Below are 14,989 nucleotides of genomic sequence, written 5' to 3' on the forward strand. Positions count from 1 at the left end.
TTAATAGAAATATAATTTTCTATTGGAGTTTATATAAAATAATTATAATATAAATAAAATATCAATTGGATCTATATGTATGGATCTATATATATATATATATATATGTGTATATATATATATATCATTGAAAATTTTTGATCTTCTATTTTTTACAAGAAACTTTATTACTTTTATGTCGCATTCTACTTTGTCGACGGTGCATCAAATGCAATGTTGCAGTTTGAATAAGTTCATCGTTGACGATGGCGCCCTCATTGATGAAACTACGTAAATGAACCTGCAGTCGCTAACAAATCTTGCATCGACTTACTTCAAGAAAAAATAAATTGATAGATTCTTCAAGAGAAAACAAAAAAGAAAAAGAAAAAGAAATAGAAAAAACAAAAAAAAAAAAAAAAGAAATAAAAGAAAACAAAAAGAAAGAGAAATATTTATATTTCAAATTTATCTAACACAGTATTGACGTATTTTTACGTAAATGAATCAATAAAAAAAAAAAAAAAAAAAAAAAACAAAAATGCATTCTCTCGTAATAGATATACCACGTACTAGATTGACAACTTTAATTTCTCGATATTTATCAATTTTAATTTTACTGACGAGTGATACTCCACAATGAGATATCCAAATAATTATCCAAATATTATCCTATGATTAAGAAACAAATAAAAAAGATGAAAAAAAAAGAAATGATAAAAGAAACGTTCACGTATTTTACATGAAATTCGCAATATTTTGTATTTCCTAAAAAGCTTTAAAATTGATCGTGATATAAGTGGGGATACTGAATGGACGATATATGGCCTATCCTTATCTCTTACCACCAGGCAAAGTTCTCCAGCTCTTTGGCCCTTTGTCGTCCCCATATTTCCATCGGTATATAATTTATGTTCTTAATTCAATTATGATGATCCATTCGTTAAAATCTTAGTTTGTATTTATGGTAAGGTATATTTATCAAGAAAAAAAAAAAAAAAAAAAAAAAAAAAAGAGAAAAGAAAGAACAAAAAGAAAAGAAAACAAAAACAAAGGAAAAAAGAAAGAGAAAACAAAATGAAAAATAAAAAAACTTCGAGCTTATACATCGTAATTAAATATATGAAAAAAAGAAAAAAATACACACACACACCCACACATATATATGTATTTCGAAGAACACGTTCCGATAGTGGTAAACGATCAGTTTCTCGTTCAGTTATCCATGGTGTGAACTTTACTGAACTTATATAATGCATGCGTAAGAAGAATGGACCACCCATGTAGAGAGGTCTCTCGACTTGGTCTCGAGTGCACTCAAGGGTTGTGCGCACGGATGCAGCACTCCATCGGACGAAGTAGTCGGACGAGTTGCGTACCGGGTAGAAAACGACATCGCGCGTAAAATAGATATTTTCTTCGACCGAGAGAATCCTAAAGGAGTAGCCATCGCTTTCATTCGTCGTTTTCATTCCTGAGTTTTGCTCTTTCAAAGATTTCAAAGATTCATAAACATATGAATTATATGTTCTAAATGATATGATTCCCCCCATTGCTATTTACATTACATGAATTTATTCATAGATTTATGATAGACAGAGATAATCTCTCTCTCTCTCTCTCTCTCTCTCTCTCTCTCTCTCTCTCTCTCTCTCTCTCTCTCTCTCTCTCTCTCTCTCTCTCTCTCTCTCGATGAAATAATTTCGTATAAATTTCAATGGTTCCGATTTAAGACGAACGTAATATATATATATATATATCGACGATTTTTTTTTGTTTTCTTTTTTTGTTTTAATTATCGAATTCAATCGACAAGCTGACGTATACATATTTATGAATATCATTAAATCGAACGTTGGTCTTGTACTTTCGGAGCACCCTGTATGCGTGACAAACTCATAGAAGGTGTACCGGAATGACGAGTTGCGTCGCTCTTCCCTCCTGAAGAGAAGTGGAGGTCGAAGATTTCAGGTCAGCTCGTCTCGAGAGCATAATGCATTGCAGCGCGGGAAAGAGTTGTGTAAACGAACTTTCATGAACTTCCGAAAGTCGCTGTGCTTTTTCTCTTTTCTTTTTTCTTTCTTTCTACCTTTCTCTTTATTATTTCTTTTTTCTTTTCTTTTTTTTTTCTTCTTTTTTTTTTTAATTTTTTCTCTTCTTTCTTTCGTATACTTTTTTTTATCCTTTTTTTTTTTTTTCTTTCCTTTTTTTTCTTTAATACCTTGCTTTTCATCGTTCGACGTAACCATCGACTTCACCTTTGCCCGATGTCGAAGTAGTCCTCTCTTCTCTCATTTTACGACATAGTGCCGTCGGATGTACTAAGAAAGCTAAGAACATGCCATCTCGTAATTCAAACATTCTCATTTATTGTACAAATTCATTTAATTAATTCATTTAATTAACGGAACCATTGAGATCGTTTAAATAATCGAAATTATATCGCATGATCGATCTTTATTTATTCGATTAGAAAGGAGTTCCGAAGCATATAAGCTTTCTCTCTCTCTCTCTCTCTCTCTCTCTCTCTCTATATATATATATATATATATAGAGAGAGAGAGAGAGAGAGAGAGAGAGAGAGATCTATCTCTATCTCTATTTTTCGTTGACTCGTCGTTAAGGATGTACAGTCGAATACGTGGAATCGACAGCGCGTGTGGTCCAGGAAGGTGCTAATCACGGGACTTGCTACCGTGTTGCTCGTAACCGGCCCTTCAATTAGTACGCTTCCACCTTCTCCATCGAATGGTACAACGTGCTGCTACCAACCGATTCGAAATCTCACGCTGCGAGAGTTTCAGTCAGCTCAGAATGAAAGTGTATACGCGTTTAACGTTTAAACGTTTTAGAAATTCCGCAATGATAACGGGGATTTTAATCGTTAACGAATAAAAAAAAAAAAAAAAAAAGAAAGAAAAAGAAAAAGAAAGAAAGGGAGAAGGAGGGGGAAAAAAAGATCCCATAAAATATCCATTTTCTTTTCTCCTCTCTATTTCCCCTTTTCTTTTCTTTTTTTCTTTTTTTTTTTTTTTCTTTTCTTTTTTTTCCCCGCATATCAGATAAGTCTTGACTGATTGTTTTGCAAGTATATAAGTAAGTCGTCGATCGGATCGAACATATTTTGGCTTTAATTTATTCGTTAAAGATGTTGCACCGCATATTATGGATCATAGAGTACTTGAAACGTAACGCGTCACGAAGAAATACATTGAACGAATCTCCGATCGAATCGACCACAAAGCGTTCGAATTAGTCTACTTTTTGTTCCGCTTTCCCGATTGGACACCTGTCGCGTGTATGCGCAAGGGGCTGTTGATTCAGAGAAAGAGGGAGGGAGGAGGACGGAGGATGAGAAAGAGTGGAGGTGGAAGTAGGAGAAGAGTGGAGAGAAAGAGAAAGAGAGAGAGAGAGATAGAGAGAGAGAAAGAGAGAAAGAGAGAAAGAGAGAAAGAGAGAGAGACAGAGAGAGAGAGAGAGAGAGAGAGAGAGAAAGAGAGAGAGAGTACGAGAGAGGGAACGGAGGAACACGTGGTTCTATTTGCAAAAACAAAGTTTGCGCGGGACAAACACGGGCAGACACTAGTCGGCCTAGCTGAGTTCCGGGTCAAAAGCGCAACAAAGACTCGATTGCATTCCGTTCCACCCACTCCGATTCTCGTTTCCTGCTTCGTAGCCCGTCCTCGGCATTAACACGTCGACGAAACACGACATCGGATGGCAGAGATCTCTGATTCAAACGTTTGCATCCTTTTTTGTATTCTTTTCCCGCTTGATTACCTTCCTTCGTTCTCGATGCTTCTATTATTTTGAGATCTTTTATTATTTCGTAAATAAGTATATATTTATGTATCCATGTAACACAATTTATAGTAACATTTTCTTATTAATACGTTTCCTCTTGTTTTCCTATTCGTCAAATGATTTGATATAGTTGATAAATTTAAAAGGGATCGAACGAACGGATGAAACGAAGGAAGATAGAAAGGAAATAAATAACTAACTAACTAACTAAGTAAGTAAGTAAGTAAGTAAGTAAGTAAGTAAGTAAGTAAGTAAGTAAGTAAGTAAGAAGGAAGAAAGGTAGGAAGGAAGGAAGAAAGGTGGGAAGGAAGAAAGGAAGGAAGGAAGGAAGGAAGGAAGGAAGGAAGGAAGGAAGGTCGAGATCGTCGGAGGCGGCAAGAGCTGGTGGTGGTTGACGGTGGTGGTGTATGCCGCGACAAATATTTGTCTGTCAACACGGAGAGGTTCGCGCTACTACCCCGTTCTCCGTAGCCAACCGCCACAAACGACATGCATAGCCAAGGGGACGTTTGATGGACGCTGCTGGGAGATGCTGCTTCCTGCTGGGAAATCTGCCAAACGAATCATAAACGGTGATGACAAAGTAACGATGAAAAAAAAAAGAAAGAAAGAGAGAGAGAGAGAGAGAGAAAAGACGAAAGCTTGATCCTTATCAAAACACTTTCTGAACATCTTTATATTTTGGCATCAAAAAGAGATTACGTATGTATGTATGTATGTATATATGCCTATCTTGTTCTCCCAGTTATATACATGCATCTCGTCTTTTGCAGATGCTTCAGAAGGATGGATATATAGTGAAAGAGGAGGAAACTACGGACACCTACGATCCTTCGTCCCTCACTCGGCCGTTCATTCACTTACTCACTCTCCTCTCGCTTCTATTCTCTCCTCTCTGTGTGCTTTTAATTTACCGGGCGGCAGGCAAATGTTTGCGCCACTCCCCCTCGATCGTACAACCCATTTCTCCACCCTCTAGTTCTCTTTCTCTCTCTCTCTCTCTCTCTCTTTCTCTTTCGCTCTTTCTCCTACTTTTCCTACTCTCCCACTTCCTCCTTTACGATCATTCCACCCCTAGTTCTCGTCCGACTTTTTCTCTTTCTCTTTTTCTCTCTTCTTCTCTTCTCCTTCGCCACCCTGAATATATTGACTGACTCTGACCATCGAAGCTCTAACGTTAAAGAATTCCCTATCGATGCTAATCTTGATAAAACGCCAAGGTCATTTATCCGAAGAGATCGATCTTTCAGCATCTCTCTTTTTCTCTTTTTCCTCTCTCTCTCTCTCCCTTTCTTTTTCTATCACGTTCTTCAATACTTTTCCAATCGCGTTCATTATCGATGTCTACACTGAGATCATAGCAAACGTGCGAAGAATTTTATTTTACTGCGCTCTATTTACCATAGATTTTCCAGAACATGTACGTATGTATACATACGTCCTTCAGCGTCGACCGCGAAAGGAAAACACGTGAGTCCTGTAACATGCAAATACGATATCGGAAAGCGATACGTGTTTCGATTACCTTTGGATTTACGCTCACCCGATGCTAATACTCACTTCGAGAAGTCGCGTATCTCACTGACTGACATCAGAAAAAAATCCTGAATATCGCGAACTCGAAGTATAACGATTGTCGAAATCAAACGTGAAGATCGTGGAATTGCGATGAACGTGAGAGAGAAGAGAGGAAAGGAAAAGAAAATAAACGAATATACAAAACATGTAAACGCAAAAGATCTAATCGGATCTCGCGAATTTTCGCGAGCTGCCAACTGACGTCATCGTCGCCGTTGTCGTATTTCTATTTGCAGCCTCGTTAAATCATCGTAGATGTGGATTTCGTGAGCGTGCAGTCCGTACTCTTCTCTTTCTCACCCTCTTTTCACTAGTGCCAGAACCAGTACCATCACTAGTACCACCAACCGCCCAACGACCCCGCGCCTTTCGTTCGTGGCTTTTAATAAATGGAATAAAAACGAGATCAAATATTTAACTGAGGAAATATTTGAGCGAGTGCCTATTATTACAGAGTAGTGGTGTAGCATAGATATCTGGCCGCAACCCTATGGTACTAGCGACGTCGCCGATCTTCCATGTAATAATAATTAACGATTGCCATTTCGTTTATGTCTGGCAAATATACCTAGTTGTTCGTTAGACTCCTATAGATATCCGTGTGTCGATTTAAATCGACATCGAGCGAGCGAACTTTCTTCACACACTTTCCGTTTTCACGTTTTCCAGTTAAAACGTTCTTTCTCTTTTCCCTTTCTCTCTCTCTCTCTCTCTCTCTCTCTCTCTCTCTTTCTCTAAAAAGAGAACTCGTTCGGGTTCGTTTAATAAAAGTGTTTCAAATAATTATCTCTCTTTCAAGCGTATGATCCGTCATGAGACCGGTCAATGTATAGGTATATTAACTTTTTAATTGACGAGCTAAGCTCGATCCTTTACTCGATCAAAGTCCAAACGTAGTTAGGTTTCGTTAGTTCGTGAGAAGAAAAGAAAAATGAGAAAGGTAGGTAGATAGATAGATAGATAGATAAATAGATAGATAGACGATAGATGGGTACATATGTAGGTACTTAAGTATGTACTTAGATAAATAATTTACCTAGTAAAAGCTTTTTTGTTTTATTCGACAAATTATCTTTCTTTTTTTGTTCGCTCGTGGGAAAATTCACGCAATTAATCGTGACACGATGTTACTTTTACATGAAGTATATCAACGTATATAAAATACGACCGAATTTTCGACTTACCTACCTACCTACCTACCTATCTATCTACCTACCTACCTACCTACCTACCTACCTACCTACCTATCCACCTATCTATCTATCTACTGTATTTAACAAGTTCCTCGAACGTTTTCCTCTTTTCGTAATATGCAAGTAATAGCTGACGCGTAATTACACGTCATTGCCACGCGACTTTGTCCTGATATACGATGTTTAATGAGGGTGAGCTTTCGCGTTTAACCCTCTTTTCCCTGAATCGGTCACGTGAACGGAAAGAGACATCGAGGACATCGGCACACATGTAACTAACTTGACGATCTTTCATGTAATAATAATTAATGATCATATAATTGGACTGCAATCAAGAAAGGACTCGATGATTATTATCGATGATCATTTAGTAGTTATTATTATTATTATTATTATTATTTTTATTATTATTATTACTATTATTTTTGTAGTTAAAGGATGAACGACCGATAATGAATTCAATAAGACATTATTTGGATAATATGTTAAACGTTTAAATTAATTATTTCAAATGTTAAATTATCGAGGATTATTTTTCAAGAATAATCATTCGGTTATTTCACGTACGCCTCGTTAGGGAGAGGCAAGAAGTCATAGATTGCGTCAGTCCGACGGGCACATGGCGCAACGTGCTCTATCTTCTCTCGGTCGACCTCGTGAAACCTTTATTGGCTCATAATTTTCTCTCCCGTGCACACAGACACGATTACACATCTACGTATATATCTAAGCTCTAACGTGTATTACGACAAGGTGCGTGCAAGCATTTGAGAAAGGGAGTGAAAGGGAAGAGGAGAGGATTGGGGGAGGATGGAGGAAGGACGGATCTTTTAGGATCTTAACCTTTGTTGGGATATCCAAAACTATTCGGATAGTTGTTCTTCTCTTCCGACGTATCCTTTTGTCCTTTGAATATGTATCTGCACAGAAAAGTAATGATTAAATTCTTAGTTTCATATAACATAAATATATGACAATGCATTATCATCGATCAAATTTCTTGTCTTATCGATTTATGATAATGTCATGTTTAAAAGAATGTAAGATCGCGAATGTAAGAAACATTTTCGTACGCATTATATTATTATGAAACAAAATCGATCGGTAAAAAAAATTCCATACAGATAACTAATATAGCCTAAATTATATTTTCAATTTTACGACGAGTTATAAAAGCTATACTCGATATTACATAAATAGTAAAATTTGAGATAGACAATCTTAGTGTTTTTTTTTTTTTTTTTTTTTTTTTTCTTCTCCCCCCTTTTCTCTATAAGAAAAAAATTATACGAGTAAAAAGAACGAATGGATGAATCATCTCTTATCGGTATACGTAAGTACATGTAATAAATAGGTAGGATATAATATTCTTTCTACTTTTATGTTAAAAGGAAGAGGATGTAAAAAAAAGGAAAAGGAAAATCTCTGTTAAAGGAAAAGTGGAGGATTGTACCGGTGTCTTTGAACCGGCTCGAAATCGTTCTTGAAAGGGTGAAGTTAAGAGAAAGAGAGAGAGAGAGAGGGAGAAAGAAGACAGAAGGGACCGAACGAACGCTAAAGCTACCCTTTGATGCGAACCAGTTAGAAGATGAATTCGAAGGCAGCTTGGAGTAAGAAAGAGAAAGAGAGAAAGAGAGAGGGAGAGAGAGAGAGAGAGAGAGAGAGAGAGAGAGAAAGAACTCGAGGGTAGTTAGGTAGCTGGGTGGCTTGCGAGGGTGATGATGGGGTTGGGTACAAACACAGAGATGGTAAAAGTTTATTAATTAGCTGGCATTAAGAGCGTGGCTGCTTCTGTTCGTTGAAGTCGATGAGAAAGAGAAAGATGAAGATAGGAAGAAAAGAAAGGGAGAGAGAGAGAGAGAGAGAGAGAGAGAGGAGAGAAAGAGAGAATTTCTCATCAAGAAAAGAAGAACGAAGGTAGGACGATAAAAAGCTCGGGAGCTTTCAAGCTAAAGAGATGCAACCTTCGTTCTTTTACGATCCAAGATATATAGAGGCGAAAAGATCGATAAGGCCACACGCAACCAATGTCACCAAGGACGTCACAAGTCCGGATACGAATCGTTTGATAAAAAAAAAAAAAAAAAAAAAGAAAAGAAAGAAAGAAAAAAAAATGTGTTATCGATTATTATCTAAATATAGCACGATTCGCGTATGTATGAGAAATATTAAATAATCAGTTAATGTCCGTTCAATCAAGGATACCACTGAAGGTATCATTTAGAGTCTCTTTTCTCATTCTTCGCTCACAAATTAGTCTTTGTCTATTCATATTTAATACATTTTGCTTGCTTGCCAGTACACCATACGTCAAGGGATAATTACAACGAAAACCTTAATACATACCAAGCGTATGTATTCGTTTCAATTGTTATACCTGATGTCCCAATGAATTTGTTCTAAAGTATATTATTTTGAGTTGAAAAGGTAAAAAAAGAAGAAAAAAAAAAGAGAAACGCGTAGAATAATTTTTTTCAAATCAACAGATATCTATTTGTATTTTCTTCGTTATCCTAAGCATGCATCTTTGAAAACCATAAAAACAGTATGATAAAGCAATCTGGAGTAAAACGCAGCATCTGTATACACACACATATACACAAAAAAAAATATATATATATATCTTATAGTATTAAATGAACGATCGTGTATTTGTAATTTTATCTTGGAAATGAATCTAAAGATTTTGATGTGATAGATCGCATCTATAGTTTTCGGATGATAGAAAATGATTCATTTAGATCTCGATTTTGATAAAATTCATTTAAGGGAATTAAAATGATCATCAGATAAGATATAAAATGATCCTATTGTTACGCTTTAAAGTTAACGCGCCAAAATATTTTATTGAATTTTATATGACTGATAGACATATAATTTTTCTTAAAAAAAACTTATTCCACTAAAGAAATAAAAATGTCTGGTGAAAGGTCTACGAAATATTGAAATTTCAATTTAAATAAGGAAAACACCAGCCACCGTTGAAAGATGAAAATACTTTCTCCGAATCAAGAGACGAAAATGTTTGAAAGTTCTATTACCATTGGAGTATTACATCATTCTCGTAAAATTATACGGAAAAGGAAATATTGAAGGCCGTATAATGTTTATAGGACTCAATTATAAAAAAAATAATATCAGTTATCCCAACAAATATGGAAAACTTCAACATTGTAGCCGAACAATTAAAGAAAAAAATTTTTATACCTTCATCCTCCTTTACCATACAAGCGATACTCGGTATTCTAGATATTATATATATATATATATATATATATATATATATATATATATAATATATATATACTTTCTATACACCCCCGTTCACCCAGTCGGGAGTCTCGACGAAGCCCAGAACAGGAAGGAGAGAGATTTGCAGGCCCCGTGGGCTTGTTTGACTTTACTTGCAGCTATGTAATTGAATATTATACCAGGCTGCCTCGTTGGAAGGGTTGAAAACTCTTACGAAGTGGGAGGGGTTTGTTGGAGAATTCGAATGGTGGACGAGAGATAGCCCCAGAAAGTTGGTAGGGGATGCTTGATGGAGTGATCCATAAGAGGAACCAGAAAATTAACTGAAAATCTCACGAAATCGCAAAGGACCCTTCGGCGGAAAGGGGGATGGGACGCCGGAGGAATGTTTACCCTTTATTATACTCGCGCATCTTCTCTTCCAACGGATCTTCACTGCTCCTCGTCCACCCTCTTCTCTATCTTTTCTCTCTCTCTTTCTCTTGTTCTCTCTCTCTCTCTCTCTCTCTCTCTCTCTCTATTTCTCTTAGCGGAGAATTGAGACCGCAGGGCATCTCTCTTTCTCTTTTCCCATGAAAATCTTTTTTCTTGGGATTTTATTATTTTCTTGAAAATTCAACGAATAAGTATCGCTCTAAAATCTCCTTTCGTTGGAGTGTTAGATACACTGAATTCGTCGGAAATCCGACGGTGTTGTTTATTCAATCGTAATATCCTTTATGATGCATTATACAATTAGATAATCGTTCATCAAAATGTACGACACAATTACTTTTAAAATATACCACGATCACTTTGTATTCTCTCCGATAACGTTTCTCTTTGATTACATTTATATTTTACTATCCAACAATAACAATAACAATAACAATAACAATAACAACAATAAAAAAAAAACAAACAAACAAAAAAACAACAACAACAGAAAAACAAAAATACACAAAAATAAAGAAGAAAAGATAAAAGCAATTTCCTTACTGTTTGTTAGAAAACTTATTTCGTTTTGATAAAACTTTCACGTTGACCATTGAAACTATTCATAGAGAATCTTCGGAGAGTGAAAGAGAACAGCGCCCGTTGAAAATATACCGAAAATAAAATCTTTCATATTTCCATCCGCGATAGTTTTAACCTATGTACCTCCGATTCGTCGATTCAACTTTTACTGAAGTACCGATGCCAACGGATTAAGGACGACATTTTCGAGCACATTTCGTCCAATGCAAGGTTAGCCACGCACGTTTCCACGCAACCATCTCTGCTCCATTTCCACCTGAGCTTGTAAGGAGGGAACTATCGAGAGATAGAAGGAGAAAGAGAGAGAGAGAGAGAGAGAGAGAGAGAGAGAGAGAGAGAGAGAGAGAAAGATAGAGAAAGATAAAGAAAGACATAGTAGGTAAGAGAGAGTAAGAGTAAAATGGAAAGATCCAGACAGAGTGAGCGAATGAGAAAGAAAGAGAAAGACAGAGAAAAAGAGAGAGAGAGAGAGAGAAAGAGAGAGAAAGACAGAGAGAGAAAGCGAGAGAGAGAGAGAGAGAGAGAGAGAGAGAGAAGTGGAGGGGGTTGATACCAAGAGGGGATGAAAGCGAACTCGCCGCAGGACGGTTGGTGTACAGTACCGCGTATAGTTCGCTGGTCGATGGTGCGGTCCGTAACGCCCAGCTACTGCGCAACCAATGCGCGAGTCCACCATGTTTAATGCTGCGAATTCGCTCACCCTCCGTGGCTCACCCTCCATCGTTCCCCTCCTCCTCCTCCTCCTCCTCTTCCTCCTCTCTCGCTCGTCTTTCTCCTTTCAACCACTGAAACGGGCCGGGGGTTGCGTTCCAGCTTGGCGCCGTATGCTGGTACCGACCCTCGCGTTATACCCTAACCTTCGTCTGTTCGATATCGCCCTATCCTCTTTCTCTCTCTCTCTCTCTCTCTCTCTCTCTCTCTCTCTCCCTCTCGTTCTTGTACCCGCTCTTCATCCCTCTATCTATCTGTCTTTCTCTATGCACGCCGCATAACGGACAACAAATTCCCATGTACATACGAACGGCTCAAAACCGCAGCAGCAGCTATCTTCTACCTTTTTCGATTTTCACCTCTTCTCTTTCGCTTTTTCTCTTTTTATTCGTTATGTTCTTTATTTTTTTCTTTTTTTTTTACTTTATATATATATATATGTTTTTTTTTCTTTATTGCTTTAGACGTTTCTTATTTTATAATATTGAAATATTTGTTTGATTCTTGTATAAATATACAAGCGTTTATTGCATTGAAATCGCTAACAGAGATTAATCGAAAGGTTTTAAAGATTAAAAAATGTATCGTTATATATATATATATATATATATTTATTTATTTATTTATTTATTTATTGTTGTTGTTAAGATTGATAATTATAATCTTTGTAATCCATGATTATAAAAGTTTTGTTAATGTTTTTATGAACGGTGTATTGTTAAACGTAATATATAAAGAGCTTACGTATCAATTTGACTTAACTTTTGGACTAATATTTTAATGAAGGTGACGATTGAAGAACATCGAACGAATGAGCGTTCGTATGGAAGGTAACGTCGCGATCAAACAGGGAAAACGGCTCGGTGGTCCTCATAAAATATCGATAGGTCGTGGCGAGCGCGCGCATCGACGTTATAATGCTGCATAATGGTTAGAGCGATGTATTTAGGGGCGGCTAGGTCGTCGGGCCATCGCCGTGCCCGTAGAGGCGTCCGTACCTCGCGATGGGTGGCCGCTCCTGCGGGTGTGGTATGGCGGGTGGTGGCGAGGATGGTAAAGAGGGTGGTAGAGAGGGTGGCCCAGAACGGGGAAGCACTAGTAACGAGTATTTGCAGGCCGGCTCGATGCATAGTTAATGATTTGTCAACCAAACTCCCCCTCTACTGGACCATGCCGAACCTGACTAGGCCATACATTATAACCGTTCACGTACCGGGTGACCACGTGACACGGGCTCACCGATATAAGCGAGAGCTTAATACCCGCGTAACTCGTGCTTTGAGTTCTGATCAAAGTCTCGCATTTGCTTTCGTCAACGTAGTCGTGTTTGCGTATCCGTACTTTCCTAACGGTTGCTAGATCGTCGAGCTTTTAAAAAAAAAAAAAAAGAAAAAAAGATTAATGCTTCTGCATTTGTCGGATTCTTTTCCTCGTATCATTTTCTTCTTTTTCTTCTTCTTTTTTCTTCTTCGTCGAAATTGATGAATTTATAATACCAGATCGATTATTTCAAAGGTGTCGTTTAATATATCACAAAACGAATCAATTTGATAATAATGAGATTGTAAATGATCCCTATCGAATTTCAAGATATTCCTTGTCTTACGTACACCCGTTAGAGATCACCCGTACGTCCTCTCGCTGCGTAAACGTATATACGTATCTACGTATGTAGAAAGTAGGCTGCACGTCGTATCGGTGTAACGGTAATTCAACGATATCCCTTAACCGACCTTATCCTCGCATCGTCGAACAGGAGATACTGCTTATAGTTTAATTTCCGATATGTATGCGGAAAAGCAACGTAAACAACATCGGACGTCGAATTATGACGTTAATTCGCCAACATGTCGTTGCGTATAACGCTAAATATCCTGCCAAATATTGAATGAATTATCATCGTCATCGTCGTGCCTCATCCTTTTCCACCGGTAATATATTTATTTATGGAGAACGGAAATTTTATGAACACCGTTTTGACTGTTACAAATCGGAATGTAAAGTGTTTAAAAACGAGAAGAGTGAGAAAGGGAGAAAGAGAGAGACAGAGAAACAGAAATATATATATATATATATATATATATATATATATATATATATAATTATTCCATTTAAATTATCAGTCGGAAAGTTGTTCGTAAAAAAGGGAATTAAATATATTTGATAAAATTCATCGTACGTTCCGTTAAAACGTTCAAGAACGAAAGAGAGATAATGGAGTCGTTAGGTAAACATTCAGTCGATTACTATATTAATCTTGCATCGATTCGCTCTTATTAGGGCACGTCACCGCAAAGAACGGACGCAGGAAGAAGAAAATAAACGGCGAACCTAATAATCGGTTAGGTCGATTGGGGTCGGTTCGGGTCACGTTCCTCGAAGGTACATGCGGTTTCCTTTTTTATGGTGTCTTCTATTCTTGCGGAAATTAGTGTGGGTGGATCGTGGTTTATGAGCTTACACTTTGTGGTCCTTCGATATAAATAAATCATACCTCTTTTTTCTTTCCCCTTTCTTTTTTTTTTTATTTTTTTTTTTTTGATCGAATCATTATTACCACTAGAGAAATGGGAAGGGGAAAATAAAGTAAGGTAAGAAAGAAAGAAAGGAAGGAAGGAAGGAAGGAAGGAAGGAAGAAAGAAAAAGAAAAGGAAGAGAAAGTAACTAAGTAAAGAAAAACAGGACAATCCAGAAACAAACGAATAAAGACTCGATATCGAGGAGCATCGAATGGATACTACAAATGTACATAGCATTAATTAAATGTAACAAGAGCTGATAGAGTGGAGCGCAGTGGTTAGAAGCTGTAGACAATCTCCAAATATTTGCGAGGCCAAATATCTTGGCTAAACATCAGCGCAGTGACACAGCGCCTTCCGAACGTCTAACACGCTATATAACTGCTTTCTGTAATGATAAATCCATACGCAAGGTGATGAATACTACGAGAAATCAAACACAAAAGTAAAATTTTTTTACCAAAACTATGCCCAGCCACGAATATGACTGAAATCGATCGATCGATCAATTCGATCTAATGTCGATCATATTATCAAATATTTCATCCGCATTTATGTTCGATCTTTCGCTTATAGCATTATAAAGAAGTATATATATATATATATATATATATATATATATATATATATACTTCTTTGATCTTATACTTTTTGATCTTAATACTTTGTTATAGATTTTTGTTTATTGTATTTTATTATAGGTACATACATATATATATATATAAAATATAATACAATATATAATAATATAATATATAAAATACAATAAACTATAACATAAAATAAAATACAATAAATAAAAATCTATAATAAAGTATTAAGATCAAAAAGTTTATTAAAAAGACAAAGAAAAAAGAAAAAGGAAAAGAAAAAAAAAAAAAAAAAAAAAAAAAAAAAAAAAGAAAAGAAATATGAGAACGAAAAAGAAACATTTCT

The sequence above is a fragment of the Vespa velutina genome, chromosome 9 (assembly GCF_912470025.1).
Source record: "Vespa velutina chromosome 9, iVesVel2.1, whole genome shotgun sequence".
NCBI lineage: Eukaryota > Metazoa > Arthropoda > Insecta > Hymenoptera > Vespidae > Vespa > Vespa velutina.